At 30.9% G+C, this 23,143-nt stretch overlaps 1 protein-coding gene across 2 annotated transcripts in view; it reads left to right on the top strand.

The window, feature by feature from the left end:
- The first annotated feature begins 562 nt into the window (after positions 1-562).
- Positions 563-23,143, top strand: part of LOC126752142 (platelet binding protein GspB-like) — a 101,927-nt gene continuing 79,346 nt past the window's right edge. For both annotated transcript variants that reach the window (XM_050462733.1, XM_050462735.1), the window contains exon 1: positions 563-2,129. The gene's annotated coding sequence lies outside the window, so the exon portion shown is untranslated. The remainder of the gene's footprint in view (positions 2,130-23,143) is intronic.

Here is a 23,143-nt window from a genome sequence, read left to right as displayed (position 1 = left end):
GCAGAAAGTGCTTGCCCAAATGTGTCTTATTGAACAACAGAGAATAAGAAGCCAGTTAGCCAAAGAAAATACGCTCTCCTGCTCATGTGAATGAAACGAACGCTCGTACGCTCTCATAAATAACTACCTTTTCACGAGCAAATGCACACGAACGTACGCAAAGCCATTTAAAATGAAATGAAAACAACAAAATGCACACAGTTTTACCTGAGCTGTCTGCTGAGACGCCGAGAGAGTGACTTACCCGCGCCAATTGAGCAGCGGAGCGCGCTTTCGAGGCATACCGCACACAGGTGAGATTGCTTGCGCGCAGCTGGGCATACTTACATGTGTGTGTGTGTATGTTTTTGTGCTAGCTGTGCATCGCATGCTGTTGGAAGATACTCGCGTGCTGCAGCCGCACAGCGCAGCACAAAAACAAAGCACAATCAGAAGCGCTCAAGACAGCTGGCTGCAAGAAATGCAAAGCGCAGCAAGGCGATGCGATTTCGTCTTTACTGCGAGTGTATGTGTGTGAGCACACATTGCCACAAACTTGTGTGTGTTCGTATGTGCTTCGCTGTGTGTTGTATTTCGGTCTTGAATTCAATTTTGTGCGAGACATTTCAGTTCTTCGACGACTGTCGGCCGAGTTGGTAAGAAGATACGGAAGAAAAGTAACGGTGTTGATGCTCGGGCATGAAATGCCAAACATTTAAGTGACTTGGAAAAAAACGTTATGTGCATGAAGCAGACGGCGTGTGCGCGTGTGTGTGAAGAAGAAGAATTGCTATGAAAATGGCAAGAGCTCTTATAAGAAGAAAGATTTGTTGAGAAGTTAGAAAATAACGCATACGAAAAATATTTTTGTAAAAAAAATTAAAAACGGTGTGAAGAACAACTGTGTAAGCAAATAACTTGCAAGGTTTAAGCAATTGTAATATATTGAAAAAGAATTCAATAAATAAAAAAAAAATATTTTTTGAAGAATTTAAATAAAATTCAAGAAATCACGAGTTTCCGCACGCCAAAGCGCTTGTGTGCATATTTGTTGTTTTTGTAAATATTTCAAATATTTTGAAATTGTTTAAAGCAAAGTGGTGAAACAACTCAGCTCAACAACAACAAAACGTAACGACAAAAGCCAAACGCTTAAATTTGTGAATGCCAAACAAATGCAAATGCATTAAACCAAAAATCAAAAAACAACAATAACAAACGTAAAAAGCAAAACACAACAAAAAGGCAGGCATTCAAACGAGTTTCCTTTTGGTGCAACTTTGGACGACTGACTGTCTTTGACGCGCCCGCTGCCCCTGGCGTATGCACACACACACAGCTGTAAGCATATAGCAGACAGTAACAACAACAACAACTACGACAGAAACCACTTTTTTGCGTGCGCAATTCGCCTGCTGCATTTCCTCCTTTTGCCAACAACTGTCATCCCTCGGCGCTTTGCCGCTGCCGCTGTTGCTGCGGCCTCTTCAGCGCGTCCAAGCGGCTGCATTGCAGCTGCAGCCCGCCGCTGTTATTGCACGTTTTTGTCTTTGTTTCGCGTGTATTTGGTTTATTATTGGCCATAAAAATCGTTAAAATACACACATATATTAAGCGACTGCGCGACTGTGGCAACAACAACAACTCAAACAACACAAACGACAACCACAATAACAATAAACTGTTGTAAAGTGGCGAAAAAACCAGCAAAGTAAAAATAAAACAAACACACACACACATACACTCGGGCGTTTAACGAATGCAACGAAAACCTGCAGTTGGCGGCGTTTAAAGTGCGAAAAAAGTACGCGGAAAAGCCGTTACGTGAAAAATTCTAGAAATTCTGTAGGGGAAAAGGAAGACAGCAAAAAAAAAAAAAAAAAACAAATGCGTTGCAAGCGCTTAGAAAAAAGCAAGCAAATTGAATAACAAAGTTTCGTACGCATAATCTTAAACTCGTAAAGTGTCTGCAACAGTGGGCGAGTTCGTGCGCTTAACTGCATTGCGCGTGAAGTTGAAAGAAAGCGCTGCATTGTGTTTGTGGTGACTCAATTTTTGTGCGAATTTGACTGTGAAACGTGGTTTGGGATTTTTTTCATTGAGTCAACAGCAGCTGACGAAAAGAACGTGCCTTCGAGTGTTTTGAAAAGGTAAGTTTGGAGCAAAAGTTTGTGTTAAGTTACTATGGTTTTTGTGGCAAGTTGTTATAGGGTTGCAAAGTGTTTGGAAAGTGGAGTGAACCACCTCGAGCGAAAGCATTTTAGTGCAATTATTGGCACCAATTGGTGGTCTTGATGTAGACTTAGTGACTCATTTGGAACTATTTCCCCAAATTGTGAAAAGTTAAGCAATTTACCTGTAAAGGGTCAAGAAATGTCAGTTTACGTGTTATATATCAAACTTTGGACTCAAATGGAAATTATTCTGATTAGGAAACAGTTTCATAAAATTAATTGTTTTAGTACAAGTTGTTGAAATAATACAATAATGCTTATCAACAGAAATTAGACAAAAAATTGTAAAATGAAGGAAATTTAATAACAAGAATGTTCTGATGGAGTAATACTTATCCTTTTTAAATTAAGTTTTCCATACAAAAACTTGATTTTGAACGATCAACTTATACGACTTCTTTATTGATTTGACTTTATTAATATGCTGGGGCTAGGCTAGGCTAGGCTTTGTTATTTAGGAGAGGGCACAATAGACCTAAGGTCGCGGCACAACTCTTGTATGCTTATCTTATCTTATCTAGTGGTCCCTTCTAAAAATTTTTTTTCCAAAATTATACCATTGTCTTGGACAATAATCCATGTCAAATTTCGTAGAGATATTTTATCAAATAAAAAAGTTTTTCATACAAGCACTTGTTCGGTCGGTCAATTTATATGAAAGCTATATGATATGGGGAACCGATATGAACAATTTCTTCGGAGACTACACTATAGCTTTAGGCAATAACGCATGCCGAATTTCCGAGAATATCTCTTCAAATACCGAAGTTTTAGATACAAGCACTTGAAATCGAAGAACGAAATTTTAAAATTTTTGTACAAAACATTTTAATTGAAAAATTTGTTATCTCATCTCGCTCACGTGTGACACTTTCTTAAACCGCTCGAGGAGTAATTTATCAAAATTTTACTTGAAAAATCAGAAGAAGTAGCATTTTTGAAACAAAATTTCAGCACTAATTAGTCAAAAGATAAAAAAATAATCATTGGAATGAATTATAAATTTTGAAGTAACAATTTACTCAATTTGAACTTATTTCAATTAGTAAACAGTAAAAAAATATTGTTTGCTTGAAATATAAATTTTGAAATGATAAAATAATACTTATCAAAAAAATGTGATTACTTCACACTTACTATTCGGACAAGAAACGTTTGTTTTTAGTAAATGAACGAAATAAAAAAATGCTATATAAAACTTTCAACCAAAAAACCTAAACTGATCTGAAAAAATAAAGGCATATGTACATAGTTTATTTTAAAAATTTCACAAGCGGGATGAGTTTTAAGAAATTTTTTCAGACAATTTAGTTTTAAATTAGTTAATTAAGCTCCGAATTGATGTTGTTTATGAATTTAAAAAATGTGAAGTCTTTTTTAAAGTCTCTTTTAAAAATTAACAAAAATTTTGTTCTCATACAAAAGGCTTCACTTTTGAATTTTACGAAATAATATAATCAAAATTAAGCGAAAATTGTTTTGAGATACAAAAAGGTTAGGTTAGGTTAATCTGGTAGGCCAATAAGTCACGCATAGATCAGTTATGGTCCTTTGTGATACCAGATGGAGTTCAGTTGCCGGGTCCAAGAAGAGCAGTCATCCTTTAGAATGCCTTTTTTGATACACAGAAATTAGAGATATTTTCTCAAGCAGTGAAGTCAATAGCTAGTATGTATATTCGCTTTACTAGAATAAAACGTAGTGATAGATGGAGCCTTATTCAATTAAAAATATGCTATTTCGTGCGAAGTTGCAATTTTGGGTACATTGTACTTGTAGAATGTTTTTATTAACTCTTGTTTAAATTTTGTGATTGGAAGTTTATTTGAATTAAAGCGCTGAACATTTCCGATCTTAAAGGATATTTGTTGTTGTTGTGGCAACAGCGGAAAACATTCCTGAAGTACTTTCGAGTCATGGTACTGAGTTGACAGCCTTTGTCCGGTTAAAAATCCGGGTTCATTCCGGTTACTTAGGCCCGACTGTCGTGGGAACGGAAAGTATATTTGTATTTCGGTTCGCTTACGAAGAAATTCTCTCAAGATTATAGAGCTAATTTGACACTAATTTCATGTCATCATTTAAGATTCGTTTTAGAACGTATTATAAATTGGAGATAATTCTCACCCATATTATGTCTGTAGTTATTAAAATCAAGCATCTTTCAAGTTGAAACAAATAGCATCAATAAGTGGTTCATTAAGCGTTTTTTTTTGTTTTTTGAAAGATTTTTTTTTGTGGAGCGTCAGTTTTTTTAAATATCTCAAATATTTAAAAATAATGTTTAAATAAACTCTTTACAAAACGTGAATTCAAAATGATTACAGTGGCTTTACACAACGTCCCTTAAAATGAAAAACAACGTATCATCAAAAAATTCGTAATTGAGTTTTTTACTGCTTGCGATTCACTACATCACATTACATATACATATATGTATGTGTGTAGCATAAAATTTTCAGCTTCTGCTGTCAGATATAACCAATATATAACCAACATATAACCATATATATAACAAATAAATTACCATATATATAACCAAAATATAACCATTTTATAACCAAAACTAAAATTATGTTTTGTTGTTCTTAAAAAAGTGATGATACATTATTCTGCATTTTATGCGACGATATGCTCATATTTTCTTCCATTTAAAATTTTTTCAAAGAAATTTGTGGGAAAGAAATTTTTACATTTTTTAAAGCCTTCATAAAAGAGAATAAATTTCACCTCTCAGCCTGAAAAATTAAAATTCAGTTCTTTATAGAGCGTTCATAGCCTGAAATAACAATGTTAACCAATGAAACCATCATTTATTTATAAACAGAAGCCAATGAAATATATGGTCATAGCATTCTTCGGCCTGCTTTTTGAACTTTTTTGTTAAGAGATCGCCAAAAATGCGCAGATCACTAAAATATGCAAAAATTAGCATATGCTAGACAAATAAAGAATGGCGAAAATTAACTTAGTATTTACATATGAGCACATATATATATTTATAAAATAAATATGTACGCCGAGTGACTAAGAAACAAAACAAAAGCCTAAAAGCACATAAATTTACCGGTTGACACAAATACAAATTAAAACTTTCACAGCTGACAATGAAATAAAAAATGAATAACAGTTGTTTTGCATAAAATGGAATTTTGCGACGCGATTGATTGGAAAATCTTACAAAAAAAAAATAAAAAAAAAATTTGAAAAACAAAATTTTGAAAAAAAAAAATTAGGAAAAAAATTATAAAAAAATGTACAAAAAAATATAGAAAACTAATTTTTTTTGCATCCAACACTATGTAGCTTGAAAGGGGTTGGTCACGCCTACTGGCTAAGTTCACATGACAACGCCAAAAGAACTGATGAGTAGTTAAACTTCCACATTTACAAGGTGTTATAAATTATACAACTTATTTTCTAAAAGCAGCCATTTAAACTCCACAAAAAACTAGACCGTCTAAGTTCCTCTAATTTTGCGAGGTCAACAGCCGAGATAAAAAAATGAGCTTCAACTTCAACACTTTGCCAATTATCATTAAAAAGTTATTGATCAGCAAAAAGCTCTTAACAGAGATTGTGAGTAATAACAACAACAACAATAACAGCTAAGATCAGTTACCTACACACACACACACAGCAGTCTGTTTGACCTCTTCGGGAAGGCAATAACAATTGTAGCGAAAACCTGCGATTCACCACAAACCAACTGTATACATACATATGTACGTACATATGGCGTACAGATTTTTGTGTGTGTGTGTGTTTGTAGCAGCATACTTTCAGTTAAACTCAAAAATAAGAAAGACAAATAATTGTGGGCAACGAAAAACCAAAACCGAAAAAATCTTCAACTAAAACTTATGTTAAGTTAGTAAATAACAGTTGAAGCTAGGAAGACACAGCAACAACAACAAACAAGCAGAAAACGAGAAAACAGGGTAAAATTGTATAGCAGCAACGACACAAACAACAACAATGTGCTTGCAGCAACAAAAAATACAAAAATTAAAATAATAAAAAGCTGAAAAGCAGCAGCAACAATAACAACAATACTGAGAGCGCGCTCAAGTCAACAGTTAAAACCAGTTTGCAGCGCCGTCAGCAGGAAAAAGCAAAAACTATAAAATTAAATTTAAAAAAATACGAAAAAATATATAACAAAACGAACGGACAGCTACAACAGTAACAAATACAAATCAAGAAAGTACCTAAATTAAAGACTGTCAGTTGGAAGTAACAACTAGCAACCGCAACCGCAACAGCAACAACAAAAATAGCGGTACACATATATTTAGGCTTGAAGCGCGAGCTGTGCAGTCGTGCAAGGGACATGCTCGTACTTGTGTTTATTTGTATGCGTGTGTGTGTGTCTGCTCGAAAAGCTTAGCACTCGAGACCACCGGAGACAAAGTGCGCTGTTAAGACGAATTTTCAAGTCAATCGTGACAGTCATGAAATACAAAATTTAAATAAATCATGTAAAAATGTCAACAGTGCAAACGGGCTTATAGAAAATTTGAGGTCTTTCAAGGCACGAAGATAATGTGGCTACTAATACATATAAAAGATTGCAACACAAAGTCTGACTGTTAAACATACATATGTATGTATGTATGTATAAATAAAAAAAAACAGCTGTAACTTTGCTTTATATTAATTATTGGTGAATTATTTTATTTCAGTTAAAAAAAAGAATCATTATTTTTATTGTATTTATCTCTCGAATTTGACATTTATAATTTAAATATTTTTTATAAATATAATTTTTTATGTTTTTATATATGTACGTACATACTTACATTAAAATAAAAATCGCTTTCATTTTTATTAAAATTTACTTATTAAAAAAATATATTTTTTGAATTATTTTTTACACTTTAACATTAAAATTTTATTTTTATTTTAAATTTTATTTTTTAATAATATTTAATTTTAATTTTTTTGTTAATTAAATTAAATTTTTAATTGTAGGCCATTTTATTTTAACTTTAAAAAAATTATATAATTTTCCTTAATTTTTTCATTTATGGCACTTTTTGTTTAACAAAATAGAAAATTGTTTTTTTTTACATTTTTAATTTAATTTAAGTTTTTCCTTTTATTTTATTTTTTTTTATAATTTTTTTTTTAATTTTTAATTTTAAACAGTTAATATTAATTTTTTTAATTTAGTTTTATAATTGGTTTTTATAACTTTCTTTAATTTTTTTATATATGTCATTTTGTTTTGTTTTATTTTATTTTATTTTATTTTTTGTATTTTTTATTTATGTGTTTTTTTTTTAATTTTTAGGATATATTTTATAAATTTGATTTAAATTTATTTAATTAAATTTAATTTAAATTTTTTTATTTAATATTACTAAATAATGTTTTATTTCAAATAAAAAAAAATCAGTCAGCTACCTTATTAAATCAGACAGTAGACCTTTAAACAAACTTCAGGCACAAGAACAATAAAGCAGCTATCTACATACATATATTGTCAGTGCCTTTCATAGCGAGCCACAAATCTTCACAGCAACTGCTGGTGGACCCATAAAGCGGCGCAGAAGAAGCGCAGTGGCAACAACAGCAGCAAATATTGATAATGAAAAGATGCCAAAAAGCAGATTTGAAAGCAGCAGCAAGTCAAGAAAGAAGAGGCAAAGGTAGACGTCGAAGAAGTAGAAAAAACAATCATGCACATACATACAAACAAACACACGTACATATGTACATACAAGCGCACGTGTGTATGATGGCCAGGTGGAGCTGGAAGAAATCGATTGGCCAAGTAACTGCTGACTGCTGACTGCTGCGGCGACCAAAATGCTCTTGTCTGTTACGTTTTTCTTATTGTTGTTACGAGTTTATTGTTGTTGTTTACTAGGTTATTGTTGTTGTTTACGAGGTTAGCAGCTACAATATGGGGGCTAAGAAAGAAGAAAAACAACAGCGCTTTGAAAGCAGAGGTCAGTTCTTGGTGATAGCGCGCTGGCTTTCTTCGGCTGTGCGGTCGCCACGAGTTTGTGTCTTTTATTCCTTTTATGTTTTTGCTTTATTTGCTCATTTTTAAATTTTTGCTCATTTGCTTTTTGATGTTTGCGAATTGCTGTTGTAATCTGAGAGCCATGCCAGTGGCACAGAAATGGCTGATGCGCAGTTAGCCAGTTGGCTGCTTGTCACTTTGAATAACGGAAAAAAAGAAAATTTATTCAAACAAATGCTTCGCAAAAACACGCAAATTTTATCAGAATTCGGGGAGAAATCACTGTTTGAGAAATGTCAGAAAATTAATCAAGTTATTGAAAAGTATTGTTTTTGTTTTTGAAGTTAGAATATATGTACATATGTATGTAAAGTTTGCGTAAAGCACTCGTGACTGATAAAATCTTATGAAAATAAAGGCACAAAATATTTTTTGAAAAATAAAGAAAAGATAATAATCTTATGATAAACGATTTTTATTTTAAATTGATTTATTTTTGGCAGAATTTTTGACTAAAAGTTAATTTTCTTTAAATACATATATTTATTTATATATTTAGTTATAATAATAGTATAGTTTTATAATTTTGTAAAATATTAGAAATTTTAGTATAATAATTTTAAAATTAGTTTTTTGGAGCACAAAAGTTTTTATAAAATAATATAAAATCAATAACAGTTTTTTAGAAAATAATAATAAATAAATTATTAACAAATTGTAAGTAAAAAAATATATTTTTTTTAATTTATACATTTTTTATTTACTATTTATTAAATTCTTTTATTCAATATAAACATTATTTTTTTTAATAATTTAATATTTATTTTTTAGCACTATCATATCAAAATTCTATAGTAAATAATAATACCGAATAAAAAATAAATTTAAACAAATCAATAAAAAATTAATTTTTTTAGAAACAATAGTAAATTTCATTAACAAATTTTGAAAAAAACATATTTTTGAATTTTGAAATTTTTTATATTCGATTTATTATTTATTTTTTTTTTTTCGGTAAAATCATTTTTTTTTTAAATAATAAATAAATTATTAACAAAAAGCTAGAAAAAAAATATTTACATATTTTTATTTTTAATTTTTTATTTTAATTTTATTTTTATTTAAAATTTACTGCTTATTTTTTACTATAATATTATTAAAGAATATATTTTTTTTAGTAAAATAATAATAACGAATAAAATAATAATAAAATCAATAAGACAAATTTGGAAAATAATAATAAATAAATTAGTAACAAATTGTTGAAAAAAATATATTTTTTTAATTTTTTAATTTTCTTATTTTTTATTTTTCAATAAAAGCATTTTATTTAAGAAAAATAATAATAAATAAATTGTTAACAAATAGTTAGAAATTTTTTTTTATTTTTTATATTAACAAATCGTTAGAAAAAAAATATATGTATTTTTTTATTATTTTTTAAGTTTTTTTATTTAATATTTATTTTGTAGCATTTTTAGTACTTTTTGGTAACTAAAAACAAAAAACATTATTAGCTCGGCACACGAATCGCTTTAATTCATAAATCACTACGAAATACATTTTTTCATTCTCACCGCTACCAAAAGAAATGTTTTTTTCTTCATTCCCAACCATCACTTTGTTTCGAGAAATACGCCGACTCAGTTACAGTTTGACGTGATTAAACGGTCAAAAATCTCCAACTGCGCAAATTTTTTTTTTTGCTAAATTCCCATTCACTTTGCTGTTGTTGTTCTTTGAACAGTATTAATCCAATTACCAGTCATTTGCACGCAATTTTTCTGTCATTAGCAGGGATTTAGAAGAGTTCTTTCACCAAGGGAATAAATAACATGTGTGTGTATATCAATGTAATTAACATTTAATTTAGGAGATCGATATTTGGTTATTATAATGTTCACATACAAAGGTTTCTTTAAGTCATATTTTTTGGGCGAAATTTGCCTATGAAAAAGTACATTTTTACCTTAGACTCGCAGTAGTTTTTTTAATAATATTATTAATGTTTGTAATTATATTTTTATATACATATGTATGTATTTATACATAAGCACTCGTACAAAGCAATCAGTGCAATTAACTAAACCCAAATCAGTAAACAAAAAGACCCACATTACTCAGCTCACTTGGAAAAATAAAAAATATAATAAAAACTAACGAACATTTGAAGAATTCAAAAGAACAGAAAATAACAAAGGCAAATTAAAATATATAAACAAAAAAGTGAGTAAATTAAATGAAATAATAGATAAGCACAGCAATGCACAAGTGAATGAGGAAACGATGAAAAGCGCAATACTAGCTGATGGCACGCAGACGTAACTGATAAATAGCTACAACAGCATCAGCGGTTTCTAGCAAGCGGCGGCTGCCACAAGCACTACATATGTACATATATACACATACATACATATATGTGTAGGAATAGTTGACTGCATACGCCAGCCAATACAAGTTTATGTAAGCCGAGATAATGACATGAAATTCAATGCCAAATTATGTTGTTACGGTAACAGCAGACACACTTGCAAACAAGTACAGCTATATACATACATATGTACAGACATGCGTGTATTCATATATTATATGTAAAGCAACAGAAGTTTAGCAGCAGCCGAGACTAAAAACGTTATTTGAGGAAAAATAGTAATTTTTTACTATAAAAATAGAAAATAATAGAAAAATAATTTAAAATAAAAAAAAATTAAACATGTTTTTTAGAAAGAAATAATTAAAAAATATGATTTTTAATTAAATAAATAAAAAATTGTATAAAAAAACAAATAAATAAATTTGCATGTAAAGTAATAAAAAAATATTAAAGAAAAGTAAGAATATTTTTTTGGGAAAAACATTTTTTAAAGAAAAATAGAATAGAACAGAAAAAATATTTTTTAAAGGAAAAAATAATTTCAATAAAAAAAATATTTTTAATTAAATAAGTAAAATAATTTACGAAAAATATAAATAAAACAAATACATTTGTTTGCATGCTGTATGTTGTATAAACAAATTTTTGAATGATATAATTTTTACTTAAAAAGAAAAAAATATTTTTTTTGGAAATAAAACAATTTTTTTTCAAGAATAAATTTTTTTTAAGAAAAGTAGAATAGACCAAGAAAATAATTTTTTTAAGAAAAAATATTTTAAAAATATATGTAAATTAATACACAAAATAATTTAAAATAAAAAAAATTAAGCATGTTTTTTTAGAAAGCAATAATTAAAAAATATAATTTTTAATTAAATGAGTAAGAAATTAATTAAATTTAAAAAAAAATAATAATAATTAATTATAAAATTTGTAAGAAAAAAATAATATTTAACTATAAAAGTAAAATAATTAACAAAGAAAATATAAAACAGTAAAAAAAATTTGCAAGTTGTATGAAAAAAGAAAAATAATAATCAAAAATAATTTTTAATTAAAAAATAAAATAACTACATATATAAATTTATTAAAATAAAAAAGGCTTACAAAATTTTGTGCTATAAATAGTAAAATGAAGCTAAAATTACACACACTTTATCTAATTATCTGCAGATCACTTTTTTGTTGTTGCTTATGTCCCATGTTAACATACATATGTATGTATGTATGCTTAACAAAGCGTATAAAATTTCAATCTCTCGCCGACATGCTGCTGACGACAGCTGTTTGCTGATAATGCTTTGCTTGTTGTTTTAATGCGTTGTTATTGGTTTTGTTGCAGTTGTTGCATTTGTTATTCTAATCAAAATTGTGTTTGTTCACAGCTTAACATGTTATTTTTCTAATTTTTTTTAACTTCTTCTCCAAATTTCGTTGATAAAATCTTTTTTGTTGTTTGGCGTTGTTAACGCTGTTGTTTGGGCCTCATGGGTATTCCACTTTGTGCGCGAAGCGTTGATGCTGCTGATAAGCGAACTCTACACATATTGACACAGGTGATTCAGAAGTCAACAGCGAACTAAGAAGCCAAATCATTGTAGGCGGTAGGGGAGGCATATGTAATAACGAATAGAATAGTCAAGGGTTTGAAGAAATTAATTTTAGCTTATTCTCTGTACTTTTTTCATTCTACAACTTTCAGTTATTTCTTTAATTTTAATTTTTTCTTATCTTTTTTTTTTTTGCTTAATTAAGTTGTATTTTCTAGAACTATTCGCTCAAAAAATACATTGCTGGCAAATATTTCTTACCCCCTTATGCATGCAATTCTTGCCATACTTTTCGCCTGAATTGCTTCGATTGCATTCATTTGCTCGGCCTTTCATTCAAAGTTTACAGCTGTTTGCGCTTAAATTGCTAATTTTTGAAATGAAAATAAAAAAAAACTGTAAAACAAAAGCACAGGTAAGCTGTTGCAACTACACACATACATATAAACACAAGTACAATTATATAAGGGTACAGGCAGCCACATATGCCAGGCTGTAATGAGAAATATGTAGTGCATTAAGTAAAATGAAATGGAACTGAAAACCCAAAAGGCGACGAGCAGCGAAACTGAAGTCGAAAAAACAATTGCATTAAATTTCACAAACAAATAAGAAAATAAAGCGAAATGGCAATTAAAGAGGCAACTAAGAATGCGCTCACAGGCAAGGCTGAATTAATTTAGTGCGCGAAAAAGTGTTAAAAAACTTACATACATAGATACATACTTATGTAGTGAAATAACAACAAAACACACATATGTACATGTCCCAGTGCACTTGTACACACATACATTTACGTTATGTTATGTGTTGCTGGCTGGTGACTGCGCCAATAACTTAGCTCCAAAAGTGAAGTTGAAATGGAAAGGCACAATTATTCTGGATAGCGAATTTGAGTGCACAAGTAAATGTGTTTTTTTTTCTTTTTTTTTATGAGGAGGAAGAATCGAAAATTTGTGTGTATTTGTATATGTGTAAGGCTACCGTATTCGAAAGTCTCAGCAAAGTCTCTCAAAGGGGTATGAAAAAGGAAAGAATTAGGATATTGTTATATTATTTACTGTTTCTTAAACATATCTTAAGTCCAATTTTGACTTTTTTGTCCTAAAAATAAAAAAAATTATAAAATAATTATTTTTGCAAAAAATTGAAAATTTTACTTTTGAAAAAAATTTTAATTCCCTAAATCAGAATTAATAATTGAAAATATATACGTAAATCGTTTTAACGTGTACGTTCGCAGGCTTGGGCTAATTTAGATTCAAAAATAATTTATTTTTTTAATTTTCAGTTACAAAGTTGTGATTAACATTCCAATCCGGTATTTAAGTTGAAATTTTTCTTTAACCCACTATTTGTAATTAAAAATGTATGTTTAGTCTTTTAATTCGATATTTTTATTAAAATTATCAGGATTTCAAATTAAAAAAAAGTTAAATTAAAATCTTATTTTTTCAATGAATTAATTTTTAATTTAATTAAGTTATTCAGTAAATTATAGCTAATGTAGATTAAGTGAGAATTCTTAATAAGAGCCAACTCAATCAAAAATAAAATAAAATTAATTAATTAATTTTTAAGTTAAAAATTTTCGTTGAAATGTTAATTCCATTAATATTTTAATACAATCTTTAAAACCCTGCTTAATTAATTTATTTTAATTAATTTTCAAATTAAATTTTTTCAATGAAATTTTAATTTAGTTAATCAAAAAACGTATTCCTTGAAACTCTGGTTATTGGAAATTGAACTGGCTTGTATAGCTTATTGAGAGGATTCTTACTTACTGATTTAGGTCATGCTGTTATAATTCTACAGTAAAAATATATTATTGATAGAATTTTCTAAGCCTCACTTTTTTCAAAGTTACACTTTTTTTAAATTAGTTAAAATTTTTTGTTTTAAGCTTCAAGTTTTCATATTCATGTAACTTGAACAGATCAACTTGACAATCTCTGACCTCCAAATTTGTTAAGAAAAAATATTATTACAGCTTCTAGCTATCTTTTATAGAATTAATTGTCTTCAACCGTCTAATAAATGTGTAATATTTTGCGGCTTACAGCTTAGGCTTTCAAATAATCCGCTCGCTCACATATCACACTCTTCGGAAATTCCATTTTGACCTCTTCGGTTTTGAGCTCATTTATTATTTACACTCGAAATATGTCCCCGTTAGTGGGACACTTCACTTTCATTGAGCTATTTATGTCGATATTGAATGATTACACTTTCAGAGATTCGCTACCCTTTCGATTTTCAGCATATGGAAATAAAAGTTGCCTAAATAAACAAATGTTGTTAGCTTTCTGCACAATATTTGCTAAGCATTTCTGCTGCATTTGCGACGGCAACCGTAGAAGTGACAAATTGCAAACTGGGTCAACAGACATTTAACCTTGTCGTTTGAAATTTCTAACAAAATACAACACAAAGTTGCAAAAGGGAAAAAACTTACAAAAAATTAAAAGCAGCAAGTACACACACACACACATGTACATATATGTTATATATGTGTAAGCCAGATAAAATGAGCCCAGAGTACCTTCAGTCAGTTGAGTAATGGCACAGTAATGAGCAAAAAAGACGATTTGCGGCAAAGATCTGCGTGAAAAGAAAAAACCTTTAAATTCATTTAACACGCAAAAAATAAACGCACACACACACATTGAGCATACAATTAAAATACCGTTCGCTTTTGGCAAAAACTTGAAAAGATTGCAATTAAAGGAGCTTGCACTCTGGCAGCAGCGGGAGCAGGTTTCCTACAAATCTTACGCAGAAACACGAAAACACAAACACTTGATGGCCAAACTTGTTAATAAAAATAAATATATAAACATGTTTGTATATACCGTATACATTTGTATATACCATACATATGTGTATATATACATATGTACCATGCAGAAACTGGCTATAAAACACCACATTAAAGAGGCACTTGAAATGTTGTTACTCGCTGGCGGCAGGCGCTATCATTAATTATCGCAACGACTGTCTGTCGAAAACAAATGACAATGAAAATTGTCAAATCTCGCTTGTTGCCATTTGTTGTGCTTTATTTTTGTTTCAAGTGTTTTTTTTTATTTTTTGCTTAATAGCCAATGGCAGGTAATTAGAGGAATATGATGGATTGCTTAAGCGGATTAAGGAAAAAAAATTGCGAGTTTGTGAATAGTTCAAAAGTACTCATTGAGCTTAAAATGCTGATTTTAAGTTTTTTAAATTTTTTTAAGTTTTTTAAATTTTTTAAATTTTTTTTTAATTTTTTAAAATTTTTCAAATTAATTTTAATTTTTTTTAATTTTTTTAATTAACAATACTATTATAAAAGCTTATCGAATTTTTAGAAAAATTGATAATTTCGACTTCAGATCGCCAGTGAATTAATTACGTTTCCTTTCTAAGTTGTTATTTTCTTCTTCTTTTCCGGTGGGTTTCATTCTAATATGATTTTTTTTTTGCTTTCAATTCAATTACCTAGCCGTTCTATAGCAGAATAGTCATTAGAAATTGATTTTTTGTATTAAATAATGTATTAATATAGACATTGTTGCCTAGAACCTTTGCAAGACTAAGGCTGAATCATCTCCGCAAACATAAATTCGGCAAACCAGGCGACATAGCCGAATCTGTCTTTGACCACCTCAACAAATTTTTGCTCAAAGCGCTTTATTGATTTTTGAGGGTCTTAATGATAAATTTTATAGAGTTGTAAGGATCACAACGGACCGGCGTTATGAGCTGTCCAAGTTAGATACCTATGATGATTGACCAAACGTAACATAACAAGCTAATTTAATTATAAACAAATTAACTTTCCGGCAGGTATATTTCAAGTTTAAGATCATTTTCTATACGGCCTTAAGCAGAAACTACCTGAAAAATCTGTTTTTTTATGGAAAATGTTCAAAATCACCCATAGACGTCAATATCTTACCTTACTTAAGTTAGAAAAGTATCTTGCTTATAATACCCAAAATTTTCCAAATCCAAAAAAAAAACTGTTGAAACGCCTAAGTACCGATTATTTGGACTCCAGTATCTATAGTTGATATTTTACCGAAAATATTGGTTATTGTGTCAGATTTAGAATTGAAATTCAGAGAGAATCCTTTCCTGATAGCAGTATATCTGGATGCTATAAAAGGTTTGAATAGGAAAAATACTTCCTTTAGCCTCCATACACCTAATATAAAGATTTTCGAACTTCCGGGTGACTTTATGCCTCATATTTGGCCAATATCTGAGTTATTTTAATAAAATCGAGAACGCGTGTTTTCTTATAACAGCGAATATTTGTGCTTGAAATTAATAAAATCGGTTGCAAACTCACCCTAGACCCCATATAACTAACAGTCCTTGATAGTCTTAATTATGTACCTGAAGGTACTTCCCTAGCTTTATTTCTTGCAAGTTGCAAGTGCATGAAATGTACGTTTATACCCGAACTCTTCTCTTTCTTACCAGCTTTAATCTTTTTCTTCTCTGATATTTGTTTTTATCATATCCCACCTCCTCATTTCGACCCTCAGCACCATGGCCGACGCATTAATTTAATTTAAGTCAATGTTTTGAACTAAAAATCAAACTTACATCAAAAGCAGTTCGAAAACAATCAATCTTAATTTTCAATTTCGCAATTATTATCGAAAATCGTTTATATAGCTTTTTGGTTGCCTAACCCTTTACGACTAACCCCGCGGTGGCCTTATTAATCATTGGCGCAAAATCGGCATTTAAATTTATTTATTATTATTGTGCTTTTGTTTTTGTTTTTGCACTGATTTCGCATGCGCTTTCTGCCGTCAATGGCGATTGATATATTTATTTTGATGTTTATAATTTTTAGGCGCGGCCGCTGCCGCGAATAAATCTCGTTCACGCATTTGTAAGCCGACACCGGCGCTGCCACCAACCGCGTGCCCCATTGTGCCTTCGCCGGGCTTATGATTATTTGATTGCACTTTGGCTTAGGATGTGGAAAGGCGCTGTGATTTGTTTAAAAATACTAGATTACATCAAAGGTGGCTAAGTATAAATCGCCATTAAGGTTTGCTGGTAGGTGTGTGTGAGTGTTTGTGTGTAAGTGACTTGTAGACTTTGTTGCAAGTCGCATGAAGGTGGGCCATGTTGGAGCCGCCCGCAAAGTCTACTTGGCGCCAAAGTGCTTTACATTGTTGTGGTGTTGCTGGTATTGGTGTTGTTGTTGGTGATATTGATGCTGTTGCTATTATTGGTGTTTTTGTTGCTGGTGTTGGTGTTGTTGTTGGTGATATTAGTGTTGTTGTTGCTATTATTGGTGTTGTCGTTGCTGGAGATATTAGTGTTGTTGTTGCTGTTGGTAGTTCCTTGAATTCTCAGGCCACCACAAAGGCGCTGTTTAGTTACTGTAAACGCAATGCTGACGCAGCCAAGTCAAAGCCATTTGCAATCGAGCTGCAAATGCGATTAGTTGTAAGCGCGCACACACACACACTCTAACACTCACACAAACGTATAAACATAAGTAGTGTTTTATATTTAGTTGTGATGTAAATAAGCGCTTTTAATGCCGCCGGCGCCGCCGTGGGCCAGCCGCGCTTATACAATATTTATTTGCAACACTCTTTTTGCAACAGTGTATGTATGCGTGTGTGTGTGTGTGGCGTATGCCCTGCGGCTGATTTAATACTATCGCACGCGGCTGTTTTGCAAATTTTCGTTATGGTAATTGTGTGGCAAGGCGTTTGCAATAACTGGCGGCACCGCTACACCATTGCCAGCCCAAAAATGGACAGATGCAAGCGCTGCTTAACATATGCAAAAACATGTGTATATGTGTGTGTGTACATATGGGACATACATGCCTGTACATGCATGTACAAGGTGCACTATGTGTAATGTAATGATAAATATCGCAGCAATAAATCGCATTGAGAAAAATTGCATTCAATCAAAAGTGCCGCAAACAAGCAGGCGCACACACGTACGAAGTTTTTTTTAGATATACGATGTATGTATGTCTGTGTATGTATACAGTTGTACATGTGTACATACATCTTGATTGTGATTTATATGTACTTGCAACAAGACCCGATAAGGAAAAGGTGCAACAATATTGTGCAATATTTCATTCAGCCTTTAGCTATGATGTTAAAGATCAATAAATAGCAAAACACCTTTGATTGACTTTTTTCGTTTTGTTTAGTTCTTTTTTTGAAGAGTTATTACATCAGATCTGCTGTATACTTATCTTTATATGTGACCTGGTCTACGAAAAGGGAGCTAACGTGCGAAAACTAGTGGATTCTATCACGTGAAAAAGCATCTCATCTTCCATCCGAATCAACTAAAAAGTGAAAATTGATTTTTTGACACCCAAGCCCCCTTTCCGTCGACCAGGTCACATATACAAAAATTTCGTGTCACGTTGTTTGTCCGCGATGGTCTCCTAAATTACTGGACCGATTTTAGTAAAATGTGGCATGCTGTGTCCAGTTCGAGCCAACTTAGGAGATAGCATAGTAAAAACCATTCATGAATAAAAAACAAAGTAAAAGCTCTATTAAATGGACGATCTGTTATGCGAACAACTCTATTAACTGGACATAATGGCTGATAACCAGACAATGAGAAAGCAGCATTAAATTCTTTATTTTTTCCAGTGAAATTTATTTGTATGAACATATATAAAATAAAACCGCAAGTACAGTCTCTTGGGTTCTTATGCCAACAAAAACGTTTTCACATTTGTTATTAAATACAATTTTCACTGTATTTAATAGTTTTTATATAAATAATAGTATAAAATGTACACCACAACAACGCGTGGTCGGATACATTAGTGTCATAGATCATTTTATATGAAATGAGATGTAAAGAGTTAATAATATCAATGGATTATTTATTTTATCAGATCGCATGGTTTCTAAATATGATCTAAAGCAAACTTACATATATCATGTACTTTGAAAGCTTCTTTAGGCTGGTGGTTTTGTAACTTGAGATATAAGGAGTGCCTATCAGATCTGAAGGATTCTTAAACATATAAGAAAGATTGTTACAAAATATCCAGAAAAATGTAATCTTATACATAGTTTCCTTAAAAGATCTGATCTAACTTCATATCAGACAGGTTGAAAACATAGGATATAAAAGTAAACATAGCAGAACTGAGAGATTTTTTGTATACCATAATAGCGAGGTTCTTATAACAGTGTTTCTTTATAAAATCTGATGAGCACTGATTCTGGAATCGAACAAAACAATGCTTTATAGCATGATAAGTGATGGTATTTATATCAAATCCGATAGGTATACAACATATTAAGAGGGAGAAGGACTTGGCTACACTTGGAATCTTTAAGCAACGGAAAGGCAGAACGACTGGCGCGCTGTTGTAAACTCAGCTAGAACCGTGTAAGTGATGTCTACACTAGAAAAGAAGAAGAATATAGAGATCACGGTATATCATATCCCATGATGAGTTATTGTATCAATTACTACGGGTTCTTGAATATTCGATAGAATTTTATATCAAATAAGTTGAAAGCTTACAAGATGAAAGTTTATTACATGAGATGTGATGAGTAATTATATAAAATCTGATAAGTTTTATCATCTATTAGAGAGATTCTTATAAAAGATCTCATAATTTTTGTATAAGATCTGATGACACCTGTAACTGGAAGCGAAAAATATAATGAATCGTTTTTAAAAAGTATATTTTCAATATATAATTTTTTTGTGGTAAATAAGATCTGATGATCATTTTTAAGGGTTTCCTCTGTAACAACATTTTTTTTTCTCATATAAAAAATTGAATATTTTATTAGAATTTTTTATTGTTATATTGGATCACCTGACATCTTTTTCGGAGAAACGCTGACTTTTATATATATATTTTCCGAATCAATACCAAGGGACAAAATGAATCGTCATTTCAACCAATCCTAATGGTTTGATGGTAAATTTTTTTTATTTTTTTTGGACTTGAGTATATATTATTCAACATATAGATTTTTGAAAACAAAACAAAACGATGAATGTTACAGCAAACTAATCCCAGAAAAATTAAAAATAAAATAAATATAATTAAAATTTTAAGTCAAAAAATCACAAAGCGAATATCACTGTCATTTCCTACAGGGCTGCTCATCTGCATAAATGCATATACTGGGCTGCTTTCTTCCCACAATTCATGTGAAATTTCGGCTGCGCATGCGCCTGCACAATAAAAATTAATGCGTATTCAAATGCAACAACAACAAAACAAAACAACTACAACAAAAGTTGTAATTACACACATTTACCTAAGCATGTGTATACAATTGCGCGCTTGTCTCTAATTTAAAAATTGCTTTCTACATATGAGTGCGACGTCTGCGCACAGCAGCTGAGCATGCGCACAGGCAATTGCCTAACTGGCTGCCCATTTGTGGCGAAAGTTTTCTACATTTGTCTTTTTTCCAAAAAAATTTCATGTGTAGAAAAGCGCAAGAAAGTATTTTATATGGGAATTTAATGTCAACGAACGGTAAATTGCAGAAAATGTAGTAAAAATTAAATAAAGTAATAAAAAAATTAAAATTGAAAAAAAAATTAAAATAAAAAAATTTAAACTATTACATAAAAATTTTATATGCCGAACTATTTGTGGAAATACATATATATATGTATTTATTTATGTGTTTGTGTGTGTCTGTGTGCATGTGTGTTAATCTCAGTGTCACTATGGCAACAAATCTCAAAGGCCAAAGCGGAAAGGCGCAATAAAAGTGCTCGTGCCAGCGGCAGATGTCTCAACCGGAAGCAGCAGCAGGATTTCCATTTGCTGCAAGGCATTTACCGTTAATAGGCAATCTTCGCCACAAGTGGGTGTACGGATTTTTAATTGCACACAAACAACCGTTAAGCAAGCAATTGCAAGACGTTTTGAGTAAAACTTTTAAAATTTTTTTTTTATCATTTTTGTTTTTTTGCTTCGCGTGCATGTGTGTACCACACAATTTATTGCCTTGTTGGATGAAAAATGGTTGCGGCGACAGACAGCTACGCAGTATTGTTGTGTTTCCATTCACCTGTCTGCGATTTTCATTTAATTTCGCTGCCTTTTTATTCTTTTTCTTAAACTTTTTTGTTGTTTTTCTTATTTTTATACAATGTTTTGTTGCTTTTGTTATTTTTATGCAATTTTTTGTTGTTTTTCAAACTTTGTGCGACGCCTTTTCTGGCTGTTTTGTGACTTTTGACACATTTGTGCCACGCGTACACACGGCAAAATGATTGATTGTGACAGCCGCCAAGCAAAACGGTGAAAGGCAGGGGAAAAAACTTAACGAAAAATATACAAAAACACCAAATATAGCCAAGTTTGCGCGAAAAATTGCAGCACAAAAAATTTTAAATTTAAATATGCAAACAATTTTTTTCAAGCGAAAATCTCAAACACCATAAAAGTCGAAAGCAAAACTAAAGCTTATGACTCCAACTTATTTTATGGCCTTTAAGGCGTATAAATATCAACTTTAGCCACACTGTGTTGCTTGTGGCACAACGCGCATGCGCACACTGCAAATCAAAGCAAACAAACTGCTGCGCTTTTGTTGTTGCTTGTGCGATTTTTGCAGTCAATTTCTGTTTCGTTTGTCCATGTACGCTCTAGAGGCTTGGCCGTACACACTTTTTGCACTCCAATTAATCTAATGAAAGTTTATGTTCGCTTACTGTCTATCCGGCTATACAATTGTCAGCGCTGACCCTGACGCTTGCAGCAGACAATTTGCTGATTTCTGCGCCACCGTGCTGTACTCGTAGCTGTACAAATGCTGGCAAACGACAGACATGAGACAAATTAGTTGGTTAAGGTAAAAAATTCTGATTTTCATAGCCGCCAGTTTCGCCCAAGTGATTGATATATTTGCGCATGCGCATAGTTGTTTGTATATTTTACCGTTTTCAATGATTTAGTGTTCACATGTGCTTTGTTCTTCATTGCTTTTATTTTATTTTAATTAATTTGGCATTTGGCGCCTAGGAAATGGTGGGTGTGCACCAGCTGTCACTAGTCATTAATAACGGTGCTGCTCAAGGAAGTCAACTTGTAGTGCAACTTAACAAATTTTATTTCAACGCCATCAAGGAAACAGTTATTCACTAACAAATATTTTTTTATTAGAAAAAATAAAAATAGTTTTTAACCCGTCCTGACACACCCCGGGTCGTTTTGACCCGAAAATTATAGATATGCATTGATTATTTATTTTGCATACTGTTAATAGTTGTTTACCAAAGAAATGTTAATTTTTTAATAATAATAATTTTTTAACCCGTGTTGACACATTCTCGGTCTTTTTGACCCATAAGTTATGCATATGTTTTTATTATTTATTTTGCACTGCTTACTCAAGAAGTATTGTTTTTGTTTAATAATAATAATTTTTTTAAGCCGTGATGATAGACACTAGGCCTTTTTGACCTGAAATTTATATACATTCACAATATATTTTGCACTCTGTACAGACAAGTCTTTATAGTTAATATTGCACGAAAAATAAAAATGCATTGAAACCTATGACTTTTTTGAAGCTTTTAGCTTAACTCAAAAAATACTCGCTTCATTTTAAATTTCTATTTTTAACGCACTTGAAGAAGGGTTAATTGCAAATGCTTTTGAAATAAAATTGTAGGTCATTAAATCGCTTTAATCTCAACCGCTGGTAAAGCTTACAAAATCATGTTGTCATGACTAGTAAAATCAGCTACATTTTTTAACACTAATTAATTATTGAAATAAAAAATATATATTAAAAAAACGAAAATATATCTATAAACTATTATTATTAAAAAAATAAAAATTGTTTCAAATTCGAATTAAAATTCTTCTCATTTTTATTAAAAATTAAATTGCGTATGCTTTGTTAATTAAAAATATTTTTTATTCTACTTTCAGGTAATTTTACAATGATTTGATAACTGCTCCTTAATGTTAGCCGTTAAGTTTAAGCAGGTAAGTGTTAAAAGGTACTCAAAAATAGTTAAATAA

Source organism: Bactrocera neohumeralis, chromosome 3 (genome assembly GCF_024586455.1).
Source record: "Bactrocera neohumeralis isolate Rockhampton chromosome 3, APGP_CSIRO_Bneo_wtdbg2-racon-allhic-juicebox.fasta_v2, whole genome shotgun sequence".
Taxonomy (NCBI): domain Eukaryota; kingdom Metazoa; phylum Arthropoda; class Insecta; order Diptera; family Tephritidae; genus Bactrocera; species Bactrocera neohumeralis.
Note: the sequence above shows the minus strand (reverse complement) of the source record. Positions and strands in the feature narration are given on the sequence as shown.